Genomic DNA, 19,831 nt, shown 5'->3' with positions numbered 1-19,831 from the left:
TTCATCATTTATGGAATTCCTGCAACAAACTTTATGCCAAATATACAAAACTGTATGACTGGTTTTTTGTTTGTTTGTTTTTGTTTTTTACTTTAAACTGGATTCTTCATGCATGTATGTCCTAATTTCCCTATAAACCATTAATGCTTTTTATCTGCCTCACAGCCTTTAGCCTATAAACTCTCAACAAGTATTACACCATTCCGTCCCTTAATAGACGCTTATTAACTGGGCATGACCAGGGAACGTGGCAAATCCCCATGTTCCCATGCTGTTTCTACCGTTATAAAATATATCATCCTTTTTCAGTGTACTATAGGTCTAGATAATATCAAACTATTCAACAGGAAAATAATGCCCACCCCTGGGGTTATGGTGATCAAAAGGGAAATTGTGTGTAAACTGTCCATTGTAGTTTGTGGAACCTAACAGACCCTCAATCAGTGAATTTCTGGCTTAAATAAAGTCAATTCATGCCTTCACTCTCCCCCTCCCCCCAATATAATTAAGGGCTTTTAGTTTAAAAACTTCCTGCTAGGCCAGGGGTCGGGAAACTTTTTGGCTGAGAGAGCCATGAACGCCACATATTTTAAAATGTAATTCCATGAGAGCCATACAACAACCTGTATATGTTATGGATTAGCCAATAAAAATTTGGTGTTGTCCCAGAGGACAGCTGTGATTGGCTCTAGCCACCTGCAAACATGAACATGAGCGGTAGGAAATGAATGGATTGTAATACATGAGAATGTTTTCTATTTTTAATGTTATTATTATTTTTTATTAAAGATTTGTCTGCGAGCCAGATGCAGCCATCAAAAGAGCCACATCTGGCTCGCGAGCCATAGGTTCCCGACCCCTGTGCTAGGCTAACAAATATGCTGGAAGACTCTAGGGTACTACTAATAATAGAGATTGTGACCTTTCCCCTGAGACTTTATTGTGTGTTTAATTATATTGAGAAGAGTGTTAGAGCAAGACTTGTCTCACGGATAATAATTGATTGTTATTTGAACCATAACATTGGCTGAGCTCAGTGAAAACTGAAGCGAGCCTCAGGCAATCGCTGCACACTGAGTTCCTGCTTCTTGTCATCCTTGGCCCCACAGGGGAGCCCTATAAACCCCTCGGCAACCACTTCCGTTCAGAAGAACAACACTCTTTAAGCGAGTGTTTTTCGTGCCTCAGAAAAATTCCCCAGTCAAAGCTTAATAAGTATAAATCTATAATCTCTAATACAGGGGTCGGGAACCTTTTTGTCTGAGAGAGCCATGAACGCCACATATTTTAAAATGTAATTCCGTGAGAGCCATACAACGACCTGTGTACCTACGCATTATCCAATAAAAATTTGGTGTCCCAGAGGACAGCTGTGATTGGCTCCAGCCACCCGCAACCATGAACATGCGCGGTAGGAAATGAATGGATTGTAATACATGAGAATGTTTTATATTTTTAACATTATTTTTTTTATTAAAGATTTGTCTGCGAGCCAGATGCAGCCATCAAAAGAGCCACATCTGGCTCGTGAGCCATAGGTTCTCGACCCCTGCTCTAATAAATGGTCTGGCCTTTGAGTTGAATTGAATACTTATTTCTACTCCTTTTCTGAGCCCGTCTCTGACCACAATACTTTATATTTCCCAGTCATTCCCAAGAGCCTCCCACCCTTCACTCCGGGTAACTTAATGCAGCCGGCCCCTTGGGGAGCCCATCAGAGCCCTGCTGGGGCTTCTCCATGTACCAGCAGATTCGCTTTCCTCTCCTGACTCGCAGGTCAGCCCCGAGCACCCAGCGGTCTTCTCCGTGCCTGCCAGACTCCCATTCCACCTGCAGCAGGCATGTGTGTTGCTCCCGAAATGCCTCACGCTATAGAAATGAAGTACCCTTGGTTACCTGGTCATCCCAAACTGACCTTCAGACAACGGTTCCCTTCCAATTGATGAAGTAATAAAGAGGAGTAAGGAGTCAAAAGTCATGGGGTGAAGAGTTAAAGGGAAACAGAATACTAGGAAGAGTTATGGCAACATTTCTAAAATTGTCCCCTGGTGTTTCTTTAGACCAGGGGTAGTCAACATTTTTATACCTACCGCCCACTTTTGTATCTCTGTTAGTAGTAAAATTTTCTAACTGCCCACCACAGTAATGGTGATTTATAAAGTAGGGAAGTAACTTTACTTTATAAAATTTATAAAGCAGAGTTACAACAAATTAAAGCATATAATCATAATTACTTACCAAGTACTTTATGTCAGATTTTCGCTAAGTTTGTCAGAATAAATCTTTATAAAATAACTTACTATAGTTAAATCTATCTGTTTATTTATACTTTGGTTGCTCCACTACCGCCCACCAGGAAAGCTGGAACGCCCCCTAGTAGGAGGTAGGGACCAGGTTGACTACCACTGATTTAGGCGAGCAGGAGCGTAGACAGGAAACGTAAATGGAACGTCAGTACCAGCGGTAGTGTGTCATGTAGTGTGGCTGTGTTGATATGAGCGTATCTGGTCATCTCTAAGTCTTGACAAAATGTATGATGCTGAAGTGATGGCATTGTTTGCTTTGCATGTGTTCACGGGGGCCACACTCTGGTCGGAGAAGCTTTTATCACATGAAAAGTTACAGCAAACTTTTATCACAAAGAGTATTTCCTTTCTCTAGAGCTGAATTCTTCACCCTCTTATTTACTAGACAATCATTTAGAATGTTTATATTTTTAAGTTTAGGAACAAAACAATTAGTCAGAGTCTGTATATTTAGATAAGAGAACATTTAAAAAACATATTGATTATAAACATTCATGATTATTTATTCTCAACAGTGGAAAGTTTCTGACAACAGGCCTTTGAAATTGCAAACGGACATGTTGTCAGATATGCCCATTGTTGTCACAGTGAGGAAGATTTAATTACATTATCCCTTGAGGTTTTTGTGATGCCAGGTGTCCTCTCCAGGGAGCCTGCTTATTATTATTTTGAGATAAATGGTGTATCATGGTCATTCAGTGGCTCATTGTCCTCTCTCTGGCTGACTAGATTCTGGATGCAAGCACTCAATTAGAGGAATCTTTCTGGCTTCTAACTTCTGGTGTGCCCTGAAACAAGCCTCATGGGCTCTGTTAATGCCCTGGAAACTTGGTGTGGCATGGTTGTCATCAGAGAGGCCTGACATTCAAGAGAGGAAGCTTGCCACTCACTTTATGAGGGGCAGGAGCGGGGGCGGGGTAGGGCTGTGGGCAGTGTTCTGATAGGTTGCTTCCCTGACCCTCACATGAAAAATGGAAATAATGATACAAAGTCACTGAATTGTTGTGACTATTGAAAGAATGGCCATGTAGTACCTGGCACCGAAAAGCTGCTTTATCTGTGTTCTCCCAACACCCCCCCTCCCCCACTGGCTTTTATCTCTATGAGAAAAATCACTATGTTCTTCTCAGTGGATAATACAGTCCTGCCTGGAAATTCTGAGGAGGGATTTCACTCCTCACTTATGGGGATAAAAAAAAAAAATAACAATTTTCACAACCAAGATGTCCTTCTTATGAATGGTGTAGTCTCAGGCCCCAGATGTCCAACACTTGTTCCTGTATCTTGTTGGAGCCTCTAAGGAATTGAGAAATCACCAAGGGCCTGCAGCCTGGGGAAGACCTGGGGAGTCCTAACGTGACAAGGTAGCAGCCATTTGGAGACTACAAATTCTTGCAGCGTTCTAGATAGTAGGAGCAGTTTTCAGTTCTTGCGGAGACCCTCAGGGGAAGAAACAGCTTCTTATGATTTCATGCTCACAAAAACACCAACGAGGCAGGAAGCCATCTCCTAGGTCCGTGATTCAATGACCATTTGACCCGCCTACTTTAGGGTACAGAACCTATGTAAATAGGTATCCTTAAGTTTGAATAATGTATGGATCCATTTAAAAAGGAAAAAAATGCCACAGACTCCCCCAATGCTGACTTAAAATGTTCTTCGTATTCTAATGCCACTTCAATATTAATAACCATGTTTGTGATTTAAATAAACAGTGGAGTATAAGTCTGAGTTTATAGTTCTTAAATAAATGCAAAACAAATTCACAAATTAAATACTAAAAACCAAAAGGCAAAATGATAATGTTGTGGCGGAAATAGAGCTGCTGTTTGCGCCGTGCCTGGGTGGACCTCTGGTCTGCTCTCTATCGGGTGCTCTCGGGATCACTCAGATGTCCCACCACGTGCCTGTGTTCAGAACAATCGGAAACCTCTGCTGACGCGGCGTGCTGTGATGTCATCTGGCTTTGGCAAGAGCACGCCATTGATGTACTTCATTCGCTTCTGTTCTGCATTTATTTATTTATCTGAGATAAATATAGCCATTGGATTCTAAGGCAATCATAAGCACAGGTGAAAAATACCACTTAGGAAACAGAAGTCACGTGAATTACGTGTGTTTGCATAGTCCACACGTGTCAATCATCTGGGGGCCTTTGGAAAAATCTCCATGTAGGAATGAGGGAATCACCTCCAGAAATTCTGATGTAATCAGTTCAGAGCAGGGCTTGAATATCAGTATTTGTTTAAAGCTCCTAGCAAAACTCAGATCTCACCAGGACTGAGAACCATTGATTTAACTGATCCAGAACATTCTGTTATTAATGCCTTAATAATGTTTTTGAAAATATCATTAAAAACACATTTTACCATTCTAAAAGATCATTTAAAGACCTTTGAGTATCCCTTTTTAAATCTCAGGGGTCTGTTTAGCCTGATTTGAGAACTACTGGGATAGATGATGAAATTTCAGCTAAATTAAATAGTTCTCTAGTATGTTTTCTGCAAACAATGGGGAACAACTGCTCATACTCAGAACTACGGCCGGCACTGGAGGCATACAAATGAATAACACCTGCTTCTGTCACACAGAAGGGCTGGGTAGGGGACATAGACACTTATCTCATGGCTTCACTATCATGAGATGAGGGCTGTGATGGAGCTAAGCACTGACTATTGCACAGACGTGATAGTAGGGTCCATATATGGGGACTGATGTGTTAGCTGAGTCTTGAGGATGAGGAGGATAAAGCTGGAGTCAGAAGACAGGCAAGGGAGAAAGTTCTGACTTCACCACTAAACTAACAATGGGTCCAAGACACTGGACCTCTCTTCACTAGTTTTCTCAAATGGAAATAATCATTCTAAAAACAGTAGTCCTGTCAACTAGATAGGTTTGTTATGACATTGCAAGGTGGCTTAAACACATAAGCTAATATTTCATTTCTATTACAGTGTGTTCTTTTTTTTTTTTTTTAAGGGATAATATTTAGCGGTCTAATATTCTACCAAGAAGATGGTGTCAAGATCTCCCTGTTCTAATAGAAAGAGTAGAACTACACACAGGCCCTATATTTGGAAGGGCCTTAAATGCCCTTCCTCTGCCCTCAAGCTCGGTATAGTAAACTATCATTTAAAAGTGTGTTGACACTTGACCCAGAGAAAACCGTAGGGAAACAACAGAATACCACCAATTTCTTGGGCTCAGATGTGAAACAAAATACTGTTTTTTAATGGGAATTTCTTTCCCCACAAGGTACTCATCGAACAAGTAAAAGAGTAGGTATGGTTTCCGGAAACATTTAAAGGGAACATGAAACTGTCCTGTGAAGTTTTGAGTCCAAACCAAACATCCCTCACCAAGTTGGAAGACCCACCCCTGGGCCTGGCCTTTCCCTTGTGGCCCAATGGTGGCGTCTGACTGCTCTTGGATCGAAAAAAAGATGGATAAACAAACTCCTTGCTCTAAGTCCCCACTTCCCCTATTCCTGTCCCACCCAGGTGTCCCTCAGTATGGCATCAGCTTCGGCACTTTTCCCAGAGTGGCCACTTTTTTATGTTGCGGTAGATTGAGGCTGCCTCTACCTTCTCTGGGTTTTTACTTGATATCTATATCTTAGGTTTTATTTTCCTGCAGGCCCATGAGCAAGACAACAGCACTCCACCAAACTGAGTGACATCCATGGCTTTATAAGCTACTGTTTGTTAGCTCAACTACCATTTATTAAGGGTTTACTGCTTTCCACGTATTGTGTCAAGTGCTGGGAATGCCAAGTTGCCTTTAACAGCCTCCTCTGAGAAACGGGAGACAGCAGGAGTTCCTACACTGCGGTTTAGGTGAATTCAGGCACGTAGACTGACCCCTAGAGGCTGGGGGCCACTCTTTCCAGGTGACCCAGTGGTCAGCCCCGTAGTGATAATATCAGTAGTGATTCAGAAGGCAGCGCCTACCTCAAGGACTTCATGGTCTGAAGGTAAAGACAGATATAAAAAAAGGAATTATTCTTTTTAAAAAATAAACTTGTGATTTTAAAACACAATTTAGATCATTTAAGAATATAAAATATATTATTAAAAAAAATAAACCACAACCTGAAGTTCAGCAGTCATGTGGATGATTTGATGTGTTTTATTGCAAGGTAGTGTAGGGTTAAGAGCAAGGGACTCTAGTTCCAAATTCACATCTTCTTTCTGCTGCTTTTGAGTTGGATAACTTTGGACAAGTTGCTTACACACTTTGTGCTCTACCTCCTGGTCCATGAAATGGATGGTGTAATTGTGCCCCTCTGTTAATCCAGGTTAGCTCTTACTGATTCTTCCAGAGCCTTCTCAAATCTCCTCTCACTTAGTAATGTGCATTTAAGATTTTCATGTGTCATTTGATGGCTTGATAGCTCATTCCTTTTTAGTGTAGAATAAGGTTTCCTGTGTTGTGTGTAAATGTATTCGCATTTACTTTCATGCATTTTAGTTAAGATTATGCACATGTACCTTTTTTTAAAAAAATAAGGTTTTTAACAGCTGCATAATTACTCATGAGCATCATGTATATAACACTTCTGACATTGCTAAATACAGCCGATTTCTCTTACAAGTGCTTAGTAGAAATAGCACTTGTCTTGCACTCTTGTATGTGTCCTGTGGTTCACTTTCGACACCACTCTGGCTACGTTTCTAAATTTTCTGGGTGAAAGGCTATGAATATCTTTAAGGCTCTTGACACATATTGCTTACTGCTCCAGAAAGCCTTATCAGATTACACTTTCACATCAATGTAACCTTATCACGCAAAGTGGAAGAGAGGGGAGGGCGTGCGCTGCCGGCCAGGCAGAGAGGGCGGCCAACTTCCTGCCCCTCCGCTACTGGGGCCGCAGGCAGCAACTGTCCATAGGCTTTCCTGTAGGCCTCACATGAAAGACATCCCAGGCCCACCTTTCTGGAAGCACCTTGTCACCTGAGAATTTTGTTTCATTTTACTATATCAATATAGGTGCCTGCTATATTAACTTTAATTTGTATGGACCAGTACAGACACTGTGTTGGCAAACTGCTCTGATTCCAAGCAGTCAGGATGCAAATGAGGTTGGCATTTTATGTTTTATCTTCTGCCTTTGGTTCCTTTGCTACTGAGATATATATATATATATATGGTCTACCGGAAAGTTCTGTCCGTTTCTATCACAACAAGTTTCGACCCGTAAGCACATGTTTATTTGGCGCATGTGTGCCTCTCTATTTTTATCTCTTAATGTATACATACTGACGTAGCAAATTAACTAAAACAAAGTTGATTCACGTTAGTCTTATGTGTGAAGCCATAGTGTACCCATGGCTACTGATAAAGTTCATTTATGCCACTGTAACTTTTACAAATTTCAACAAGGAAGAAATGCTACAGAAGCATGTCTGTCGCATCCACCGTATTCCCCGGACTTAGCACCCTCCGACTATCACTTGTTTTTGTCCTTAAAAAATTTTTTGAAGGGCAAAAAATTAAAAAATGAAGAAGATATCAAACAAGCACTGGTTCAATTTTTTGCATCAAAAGATGAAACCATTTTTCAAAAATGGGATATACAAATTGCCCTCATGCTGGCAAGAAATCATTAATAATAATGGCAATTATATTATTTAATAAAGTTTATTGACAGTAAGAAAAATTTGTATTTTGTTTTATTCCAGAAATGGACAGAACTTTCCAGTAGACTATATATGTATGCTAGATAATATATTTTCCATTTGCTTGCTAAGCAGTGATTTCTTTTTTAAAAAATTTTATTGAATTTATTGAGGTGACATTGACTAATGAAACCATACAGCATTCAAGTGTACACAATAAAATATCATATGCATACTGCATGGTGTGCTCACGACACAAAAATCACATCTCTTTCTCTCCCCATTTATCCACCCTTTGCCCACGTCTACCTGCCCCACCCTCTCTTCCCCTCTGGCTCTCACCATGCTGCTGTTTGTGTCTCTGTGTCATATATAATATATATATATATATACACATATATATATATGGATGTTGCTTAATATATATAAATGTATTATGCTTAATCCCTTCATCTTTTTTCACCCAATTCCCCAACTTACCTCCTCTCTGACAGCTTACCTTTTGCAACAACATGGATGGACCTGGAAATTATTATACTAAGTGAAATAAGCCAGTCAGAAAGACAAATAGTATATGATCTCACTTACATGTGGAATCTAATCAACAAAATAATTTAACAAACGACATAGAAACAGAAGCATAGATGCCACTGATTTTTAAAAGTGACATTTACAGAAAGAAAGAGGAGCGGTTGGACGGCTGGCAGTGTGCCCCCCTTTAAACACCCATCAAGGGAAGGACCACCTGGCTCCTCCAGCAAGTTCCTTTGCTCTGGCCTCTGGGGCTTTGTGTGACTGGCATGACCTTTCCTAGTCAGTCACGAGCCAGGAGGAAGCAGCTTACCACATGACCCCGATACTGTGCCATTCTCGCTCTCATCTCGTGATCGAGGGGCTGCGGGCTCGAAGAGAGCCCTGATTAATCCCATGGAGGCCCCAGGGTCACGTGCAGTCCAGTCTCCATATTCTCCCAATCGGGAGCAGACAGACACTGGGCGTCACGGTCCAGCTCGGAGCAGTAGTCAGCTCCAAGGATGGCTGAGCGTGACCACAGGAGGGGACAGGCAGGAGCAGTTTGTTTGTTCTTTTCAATTGGCATCAATAGCAGTAATGCACTAAACCAGGGGTCCCCAAACTACGGCCCGCGGGCCGCATGCGGCCCCCTGAGGCCGTTTATCTGGCCGCCACCGCACTTCTGAAAGGGGCAGAAAGGGGCACCTCTTTCATTGGTGGTCAGTGAGAGGAGCATAGTTCCCATTGAAATACTGGTCAGTTTGTTGATTTAAATTTACTTGTTCTTTATTTTAAATATTGTATTTGTTCCCGTTTTGTTTTTTTACTTTAAAATAAAATATGTGCAGTGTGCATAGGGATTTGTTCATAGTTTTTTTATAGTCCGGCCCTCCAGTGGTCTGAGGGACAGTGAACTGGCCCCCTGTGTAAAAAGTTTGGGGACCCCTGCGCTAAACCCAGAATGTAAAGTTCATTTTCACCTTAAAAGGTGAAGCATCTGCCGTTTCTCTGGGTCCAGCCATGGTCCTCTTTGAGTGAGGTAAGGAACTTCACGTTCAGGGGAAGCCAAACACTTGGCACCTTCTAGTAAGATGTTAAGGCTGTGCTTTCTTCTCAATCCAACTTGCTAATCCTCTAGGGACAATATATTGTCAGTCTTTGAAGCTGATCTTTTGTTACTTAGATATTATATATAGCTCAGGTTGTGGAAGACATGACAGAGGTATTTCCAGCTAAGAAAATTATTCTCTGAAGCTTTAGTAACAAATTTGTTAGCTCATTTCCTGCCAAAACGACAAGGCTTGGAGAGATTCAGAAATGTGAACAACATCCAGACGGATGATAGAGTATTGTGAGAAGACTAATAATGACTTTCCCTGTAGCAAGCACCTTATTCCTAGGAGTAACCATTCACCAATTACATTCCCCCTTACAGTCCAGGCGTTGACAAAGCGTGGGAAATAACAGGAATAAAGGGGACACTGATTTTATATTTTTATTTATTTTTATTTTTATTTTATTTTTTGTATTTTTCTGAAGCTGGAAACGGGGAGAGACAGTCAGACAGACTCCCGCATGCGCCTGACCGGATCCACCTGGCACGCCCACCAGGGGCGATGCTCTGCCCACCAGGGGGCGATGCTCTGCCCCTCCGGGGCGTCGCTCTGCCGCGACCAGAGCCACTCCAGTGCCTGGGGCAGAGGCCAAGGAGCCATCCCCAGCGCCCGGGCCATCTTTGCTCCAATGGAGCCTCGCTGCAGGAGGGGAAGAGAGAGACAGAGAGGAAGGAGGGGGAGGGTGGAGAAGCAAATGGGTGCTTCTCCTATGTGCCCTGGCCGGGAATCGAACCCGGGTCCCCCGCACTCCAGGCCGACGCTCTACCACTGAGCCAACCGGCCAGGGCCTGATTTTATATTTTTAATAACATTTTCCTCGACTAAATTACGAAAGTCGTACATGCCCAAGTCAGAGAACTTGGAAAACACAGAGAAACCACCAAGAAAAATACCGTTCCAAGGAATCATAATCTCACCACACAAAAGTAATCATTGTTCACATTTTGGTGAAAGTTCTTACTTAAAGAAACTCTTAACGATGCCCGTGTACACAGCGCGCCCTTTTCTGCGCACCACCATCTCGCACCCTGTTTTGAAAAGCTAGATGGCTCCTGCATCATTCCAGGAAAACGATTCGTTTTCTCAAATATCTCGGGAGGCGAGTCCATCTGGCAATCTCTTCCAGTTTCTCACGAGCTTTGAAGTTGGGAAATTCTTGGTGTCGCTTCTGAACCCTGCGCCAGAGGTGAGGTATATTTGGGTTCCAGTCCGAGCTCCGGCACTTATTTACTGGCCATGGGGTGACCTCGGGTGAGTCCAGTCCTGCACCGCCCTGCCCCGAAACTCCTCCCAGCCCCAGCCCCCACTCCCCCTGGGTCCTTACCGTCTGGGAGCCTCTCTTTCTCAGTGAGGCCAATAATTGGAATGGATCAGCAGGGGTGAGTTATTTTAATTAAACGTGGTGAACTTTAATTTTATTTAGTTATTCATTAATCAACTAAATGTTTTTTAGAGGAGGTTTAGGTTCATAGTAAAACTGAAAAAAGGACAGAGTCCCCACGTCTCATCTCCCCACACCATTTGCACAGCCTCTCTCGCTGTCAAAATCCAGCAACAGAGAGGTGCACTTTTGCCGTCCATGAACCTACATTTAAAAAATCTATTTCATGCAAAGTCCATAGTTTACATTAGGGCTCACCCTTGGTGTTGTACATTCTGTGGGTTTTCACAAATATAGGGTGACATAGAACCACCCCTCTAGTCTCAGAGCAGTTTCAGTGCCTACTCCCAAGTCCTCTGCATTCTCAGCATACATCATTTCCTCCTCCACCCATCGTTTTTACTGTCTCCCTAGTTTTGCCTTTTCCAGAATGCCATATAGGTGGAATCATACAGTATATAGTCTTTATTTCTCGGGTTGGCTTTTTTCACTGAGTAATACTCATTTAAGATTTCCCCGTGTCTTTTGATGGCTTGATAGTTCATTTCTCTTTAGTGCTGAATGAATGACTCCAGTGTGTGGAGGCACCACTGCTTATCTGTTTACCTACAGTAGCACGTTGGTTGCTCCCAAGCTTTGGCATTATAAATGATTGTACTATCATCGTTTATGTGCAGGTTTTAGTGTGGACATAAATTTTCAACTCCTTTGGACAAATACCAAGGAGCATGATTGCTGCATCGTGTGGTAAGAGTATGTGTTTAGTTTTGTAAGAATCTGTCAAACTGTCTTTTGAAGTGGCTGCACAATTTCTTATTCTGAAAACATTGAAGGAAAGTTTCCGTTATTTTATATCCTCAGCAGCATTTGGTGTTGTCAGTGTTCCAGATTTTGGCCGTTCTAATAGGTGTGTTGTGGTATCTCACTGTTCTAATTTGCAATTTCTTAATGACATATGATGTAGAGCATCTTTTATTTATTTATTTATTTATTAAATTTTTTTATTCATTGAGAGGAAGGGAGGCAGAGAGACAGACTCTGGCATGCCCACTGACCGAAATCTACCCAGCAAGCCCACTATGGGGCGATGCTCTGCCCATCTAGAGCATTGCTCCGTTGTTCAGGAGCCAAACTCTTATCACCTGAGGCGGAGGCCATGGAGTCATCCTCAGCGCCTGGGGCCAACTTGCTCCAATCAAGACATGGCTTCAGGAGGGAAGGAGGGAGAGAGAGAGAGAGAGAGAGAGAGAGAGAGAGAAGTGAGAGGGGGAGGGATGGAGAAGCAGATGGTTACTTCTCCTGTGTGCTCTGATCAGGAATCAAATCCGGGACATCCACGTGCTCGGCCAGCGCACTCCCACTGAGACAACTGGCCAGGGCCTAGAGCATCTTTTAATATGCTTTTTTTTTTTGCCATCTGTAAATTTCTTCTTTGGTGAGATGTCTATTTAAGTCTTTTGCTCATTTTTAATTGGGTTGTTTTGTTATTGTTGATTTTTAAGAGCTTTTTGTATATTTTTCACAGCGATCCTTTATCAACAATGTCTCTGTGTAACTATCACTCCGTGTCTGTGGCTTGTCTTCTCATTCTCCTGAGACCAGTGGTTCCTAAAACCTCTTCTGCTGAAGGCTCGTGCTCCAGAGGAGCCTCAGAGTCACCAAAGGTAGAGAGCTGGGGCAGAGAGGGAGTGGCCGAGCGAGCAAGCTCTAGGTCAGGGGTCCCCAAACTTTTTACACAGGGGGCCAGTTCACTGTCCCTCAGACTGTTGGAGGGCCACCACATACAGTGCTCCTTTCACTGACCACCAATGAAAGAGGTGCCCCTTCCGGAAGTGCGACAGATAAATGGCCTCAGGGGGCCGCATGCGGCCCGTGGGCTGTAGTTTGGGGATGCCTGCTCTAGGTGCTTCCATTTCAGAGAATTTTGTAGTCAGAGAAGTCTGACTTTGCCCAGTTGATTTATGAGGCTTCCACGTAGGGTTCACTTCTTAAAGAGCGTTTGCATTCTCAAAATGGATTGAGAACCACTGAACTGGATGAATTTAAGGTCCCTTTTAAATCCATAGTTCTGGAATTCTGTATCTTTTTGGCAATATAATAAAACCTTTCGCTGCTTAAGGAAACGTGATAAATTTACCAGTCGTATGACATGTTTTCATGCAATTTCCATCCACCCTAGTGCTCACTGGAAAGGATGGAACTGATATACCTGACTGATACGCCCACTTGCGTCTCTGAAATAGTGATGCTTGACGCTAATTATATTTTTCAAAATAGTCAGAGAGAACTAGCAGACATTTCAGTCCTATAGCTAAGAAAAAGGGAGGAAATGTATCTAAAACTTTGTGGCTCTGGAGACAAATATGCAAATCAGAACAAAGAACGTGTAACTTTCATTTATTAGATGCAAGTGTAGAACAGCACGGTATGTAAGCAGAGCTGTTCAGTTCAGGATGACGTGAACTGGTGCATTCAGACCGATTATATATTCTTAGACATGATGTCATTTTTTTTCTGGATTTGAGGTTAAACCAGATGAATGTCTAATAATGTTTTGTAAACATTTATATTTATATGAATACCGTTTAGTGACCTGGCAGAGGATGGATGTCTTTTTCACTATTTTAATCATCTATTGCCCATTCCATGAAGGATTGGAATTAGCTTTCGAAATTTTATGCAGTGCAAAAGGAGTAAACCAGTAATTGACAAAGAGCGAAAATAATATGAGTAAAATAATAAGTCCAAGAATCAGATCAGCACACAGAAGGACATCTGTACAGTTCCTAGGAGTGGGCCCTGGAGTTTGCTCTGATTTTCCTTTGCTTGTCCAGAGTGAAGAGAAAAACACATTCTGTTACCGCGTTCACAGACTTTCAATAAAAATAAAATAAACGGGACCAGTTGTTCAACATAAAATCTTTCCAAGGGAAATCTCCACAAAGTCTATATCTCACAACTGGGACTCAATAAGGATCGTCCAACTTGAAATCCAAAGTGTTCTGTCCTCTGTTGAGAAAGGGGAGTGCAGATATTTGGGTTGCCAGTTAAGGGAAGAGCCATATGTTTTGATCATCGGCTAGACAGTGGTTAAGGCTAAAGGCCTCCTGTGAGAATTGTTGACTACTCTTGATATTGACAGGATGAGCTCAAGCCCTTACCATTGCATCAACAAGGGTGGAGGTCAAGGGCTGAGCTAAGGTGTTGTAGGCAGTAGGATGCATAATGTGGAACAGGGAGTATCCAGATAAGATTTCATCACATGATGAACCAGATCAAGAATCTAATCTCCAACCTGCCTGCTCTTGGTCATTGTATTCCCTAATGTCCAGGTGTATTCTATTCACTGCTGCTGTGGAGTAAAACTACCCCAATACTTAACAGCCTCCCTCCAAAAAAAAGGTTTAGATTCTATTGGTCATGAATTGGGAGAGGGCACAGAGAGAATGACTTGTGTCTTCTTCACAATGTCTGGAGCCTCAGATAGGGGGACTCCTCAATCAGGGGTGATCTGAGAGTCGTGAGCTCGAGTCATCTTGAAGTGTCTTTATTCACACGGTGGAAATTGATGCTGGCTGTTGGCTAGAACATCAACTGCACTATCAACGAGGGTGCTTGTCTGTGGCCTCTCTGTGTCCTGGGCTTCCACCCAGCCTCAGGCACTATCCCTCTTAGACGATGGTGAGGGCTCCAGAAGCAAGCAGTACCCCAGTGAGAATACAGAAGCATGGTCTTGTACAACAGCCAAGGAACATCAATTCCAGCCACTTTTTTTTTTTTTTTTTAAGTACAAGTGATGGGTCGCTCAGACTCCAGGGAAGGGTATAGATTGTATAGAAGCATGTTAGATAGCTCTTATTGTCATCTCAGAAAATTATAATCTGCCCCAAAGTAAGAACTTCTTTCTGCTTTGTGTTGTTGTCCTATTGATCTTGAAATGCCAGGCAAAAAACGATGAGGTCCAGGGAATTGAATTCATCCAGGCTGTTTTGGCTGGCCTTTCCTGGGAAAACAAATGGCAATCTTCAAGACTTCCTGAGACCAGGACAGCTCCCTGACACTAGGAGCTCTGCATGAAACCTTGTGAACAGACTCTGTAACGGACAGGCCACATGTTTCCCATTAAGATCTACTTAGAATGTCTTCTTCTTGACTTCAGAATCCTATTGCTTGACTGTTAAAGGGATAGGAAAACCCAAACCCTCGTTGTTTCTTTATATAGTACAGATATAACTAACAAAAATCAGTCTCCTAAGCAAGATATAGATTTATAATGGCTTTATCCTAAAAGGTAAGACTATTTATTACAAAAATTAAAAACTGCAATTTCATATATAAAATGAGACATATGGCTATGGCTGCCATTTAAATTATTATTTTTGAAATGCACATTTACAATTTCTTCTCCAGTCAGTTGAGTTAATCAGTTTCACGACCTGAAATCATCAATAAGAGATTTGTCCTTTGAATCAGTTTGACTGTATTGACATACCAAGTATTTATCTTCTAGAACATCTAGCAGATTTCACTAAAAATTATACTTAATTAATAAATGTCACTGAATCATTAGAGTATGATTTTATAGTTATCATGCCAACAGGACGGTCTGTGGGTTTATAGTGAAGCCAAATAAACAGGACCACCATGTTTCCATGTAGGGTTCTGGCAAGAACTCGTATCTTCAATGGGATCCTTCTCACATTAAGACCACTTAGGAGAGGACTTGGATGAGTTTGTGATCTTACAAATACTAGTGTAACAGCAAACATTATTCAAGGATTGGCTTACAGACAAGTTCTTCACCTTCCAGGTAAATAATCACACATCAGTAGAAGAACAGAAATTTCCTACCTATAGACAAAAGATTGCTCAAAACAATACTCTTTGTGTTCAGTTTATGAAATGAGAAGTCAGTTCCTGCACAGCAGAGAGAAATCTCGTTAAAATCCTCAGTAATGTTGGGAGCTGCAATTTGAATCATGACTGACTAAACATTCCGATGTCCTGGGATTGCCCTTTGGTTCTTTAACTTACTGGTTGCTATGAAGTATGTTAGTATTGAGAATGAATGATTAACATGGCAGGGGGTGTGAGGTGGTTCTAGAATCTAGATCATGGGTTCTATAACAAAAAGTGACAATTCTGATATGGGGGAAGGGAAATAACTTCTAAGGTAACTATGCAACCTAAGGTCTTAGAAATGTGGAAAATAGCAACAAAGGAGGCATGCAAAACATCCCTGTGACTTTATCTCCCTTATACAAATATATTCACTTATTCAATCAGTAAACCATAAAATATTTCTTATCTTGCATTAAAATAAGGTAACTTTTATAACAAGTAAATTTCCAAAATATTTAATAGCTCTAATGCATAGAGGTTTATTTCTTATTAACTTAACAATGTTGGGTGCATGAACTGGTTAGTGTCAGAGCCTCTTCCATGTGGTCATTCAGGGACTCAGGCTGATGAGACTCTGGAATCCTGATTGGCTTCCAAGGTCTCCCATTCTAACCAGCCAGCAGAAGGCCGGGGTTGCAGGGATCATAGAGGACCACACGTGATGATGAAATGTATGGAGAACACATCCTCAAAGGCTTATTGTTTCATGATAAGGCACTTTTTACAGGAAGATGATACAGTCCATGTTTTTAAGAATTTACATTGGTTGGCTATTATAATGAAACCATGGTATAGCCATGTGATTCATGGTTCTAGCTGAGCATCAGCCTCCTCAGTGGGGAGGTTTTTGAAAACATTCAGGTATCAGAGCTTCAGTCCAAGCTGCCAGTCAGCAGGTTTAGATGGGAGTCCATGGGAGGTTCTGAGATACACCACATCTGAGTATCACAAACTGTGGGGAAAAATCTGCTAAAATTGCCAGTAAACAATACCAGTCTAATAAAACTTACATATCCCTTTGAGCATCATGAAATCAAATAAATATATAATAGCTTATCTATGCGCATATTTTTAAAAGTCAACGTAATTTCATAACTGTCATACAAAAGAGAAATAATATTAAGTTAATTTAAGACAAAATAATATGTATTTCAATATGATGGCCAGGCTTGACTATGGTTAAAAAAAAACAACATAATAAAGTAGTAAAATGCTTATATGTATTTATAATGACTATCTGGATATACAAAGATGATCAGGAGTTTTTCTATACAGTAAGTACAGACATATGAAAAAACCAAGGTAGAGATGGATCACCTGAGTAAGAAAACTTAAAACCAACCAAAACTTGTTTATACATGACAAGAACAAAGAAAGAAATTAGATTGATTTAGTAATAATATGTCAACAGAACCAGACTGTCAAAGAATAATATAAAGAGATAATTTTGCAAATGAGCTGGTCTTTATTATGTGTATTGTCAAAATAATTTCCTTTGTTGTGATATAAGATGAGGAAGTGCTCAAGTGTATGGAAACATACACTCTGTCTTAATAACCCATGACATTTAAGGTAAATATTCATTCTCTGGAACTTATAAAGGTCATATCCTTTAGATAAACAACGAAGAGATGACGGGTTAGAAAAAAGAAATGGATATACATGTAAGATTGATCAAGAAGTGTGTGAGAAGTCTCTGGAGACTGTGTTAAGGCAAGGCAGAAAGACAAGAACCCCCAAATCATTTTAAAATGTACTTTTCACAAAATGGATATCTCATCATGCTATAAAATTATTTAAAAACAGATAGAAGGCAAGAACACAAAATTTACAACTTGATAATAGTTGACCCTGATTTTGTTTAGAAGAGCCTTGCATCTCTTCTACATATTTGCAACCAGGTGTGTTGCTTTTGTATTACAACTGCACCAAAGTCATTTCAACCAAGTATACCATGGAAAAGCTTAGGTAACATATTCAATTGACAGACTACAGAAAGTCAGTGCATGACTTAATTTTAATAAATTACATTCCATTTGAACTTCCCTCTCTCTAGCAAGTGTGCATGTTGGACCTTTTGTGGACAGCCTTATAAAAGCTTTTCAAAACTTTGCGCTACAGATTTTTGTTTATAGTAGGCTCGGTTCATTAGGGCATTCAATAATAATAATAAAAAATCTTGTATTTCATTGTTTGGGACTATTCTGCACATTGTAGGATGTCCAGCACAACCTCTTCCACTAAGTGGCAGTGGCGACCATGAGCTGTTTGAACAGCCACAAGGGCCCATACCATCCCCAAGACAAACAGCAGTCATAGGTTAAGCACAAAACAAACATGCTGCTCATCCAACTGTCAACCTTGAAGACCCTTCTGAACAAACATGCTGTTTGGTTGTCGAAGCAATTCCCAGCAGAAAACCTGAAAGGCTGATCTACCACTTTATCGTGGGTGAACAGATTAAGAGGAGAAGTTCTTTTTTTGTCCCAGTTGTGTGACAGCTTTCTGGGCCAGTCCAATTACAGCTGTGGACTTGAGTTTTCTTCACTATCTTTTTCTTTTGAGTCATTTCCTTTCATTTTGGTCAAGCTGCCACAGACTGAAGGATTCCCCTGGGTCCACTGTCACTGTCTTCATTTTGGAAAAGAAACATTGTGGCCATCTGAGTGGCCAATAAGCACATGACAAGATGCTCAAAGTCACTAATCATCATAGAAATGCAAATTAAACCGCAATCACCTCACACCTGTCAGAAAGGCTTTCATCAATAAGTCAACAAATGCCTGAACTGTGGTGGCAGAGTGGATAAAGTATCTATCTGGAATGCTGAGGTCATTAGTTCAAAACCCTGGGCTTGCCTGGTCAAGACACATATGAGAAGCAACTACTATGAGTTGATGCTTCCTGCTCCTCCATCCACCTTTCTTTTTCTTTGTCATTGCTCTAAAATCAATAAATAAAATCTTTAAAAATAACAAATCAACACACAACAAGTGTCAGCAAGGATATGGAGAAAAGGGAACCTTTGTGCCCTGTTGGTGTGAATGTAGACTGGTAAAGCCACTGTGGAAATCACTATGGAGTTTCCTCAAAAAAAATTAAAAAGTGGAACTACCTTTTGACCCAGGAATCCCACTTCTGGGCCTATATCTGAAGAAACCCAAAACACTAATTCAAAAGAATATACATTTTGCTGTGTTCACTGCAGTGTTATTTACAATAGCCAAGATCTGGAAACAGCCCAAGTACCCATCAGTAGAAAAGTAGATAAAGCAAGCTGTGATACATCTATACAATGGAATACTACTCAGCCATAAAGAATAAGAAGACCTTACCTTTTGCAGCAGCATAGATGGACCTGGAAATTATTATGCTAAGTGAAATAAGCCAGGCAGAGAAAAACAAATACCATATGATCTCACTTATATGTGAAATCTAATTCACCAATTAATTTAACAAACACAATAGAAACAGAAGTTTAGATACATAGAACAAACTGACAGCTGTCAGAGGGGTGGATGGTTGGAGGGGTAGGTGAAAAAAGGTGAAAGGATTAAACAACTGTGTGTGTGTGTGTGTAGATGAGACACACAGACACAGACAACAGTGTGGTGATAACCAGAGGGAAACAAGGGTGAGGGGGTGAAATTGGGCAAAGGGGGGTGAATGGGAACAGGGAGAGACTTGACTTTGGGTGGTAAGCACATGATGCTTTATGCAGATGATGTTTTATTGAATTGTACACTTGAAACCTGTATAGTTTTATTATCCAATGTCACCCTAATAAATTCAGTAAAAACAAACAAACCACATGTGGCCTTGCTTGGAGAGTGTGTCCTTAAGCATCTGGTAAGCCCGGGACCTTAGCAGTCCTCCCCTGTCTAGGAGCGGTTAAATGTGCCTCCCAGTGGAGGGCAACAGCAGGGCCAGCTGGTCACCCTGGTCATGTTAGGCACGGCCAGGTGCATGTGTACACTGCATGTTCATGCCTGCGTC

General features: G+C 41.2%; 1 protein-coding gene and 1 non-coding gene across 5 annotated transcripts in view; one reads left to right on the top strand and one right to left on the bottom strand.

The window, feature by feature from the left end:
- The window catches only part of ESR1 (estrogen receptor 1), a 343,642-nt gene that overhangs the window by 311,506 nt on the left and 12,305 nt on the right, over window positions 1–19,831 (top strand). The gene's annotated exons all lie outside the window — the stretch shown is intronic.
- TRNAS-GGA (transfer RNA serine (anticodon GGA)) lies at window positions 10,265–10,340 on the bottom strand. Its single transcript has one exon. It is a non-coding gene; the product is annotated as a tRNA-Ser (tRNA).

This window comes from Saccopteryx leptura, chromosome 3, assembly GCF_036850995.1.
Source record: "Saccopteryx leptura isolate mSacLep1 chromosome 3, mSacLep1_pri_phased_curated, whole genome shotgun sequence".
Lineage (NCBI taxonomy): Eukaryota > Metazoa > Chordata > Mammalia > Chiroptera > Emballonuridae > Saccopteryx > Saccopteryx leptura.
This window is presented reverse-complemented; position numbering and strand designations above follow the sequence as displayed.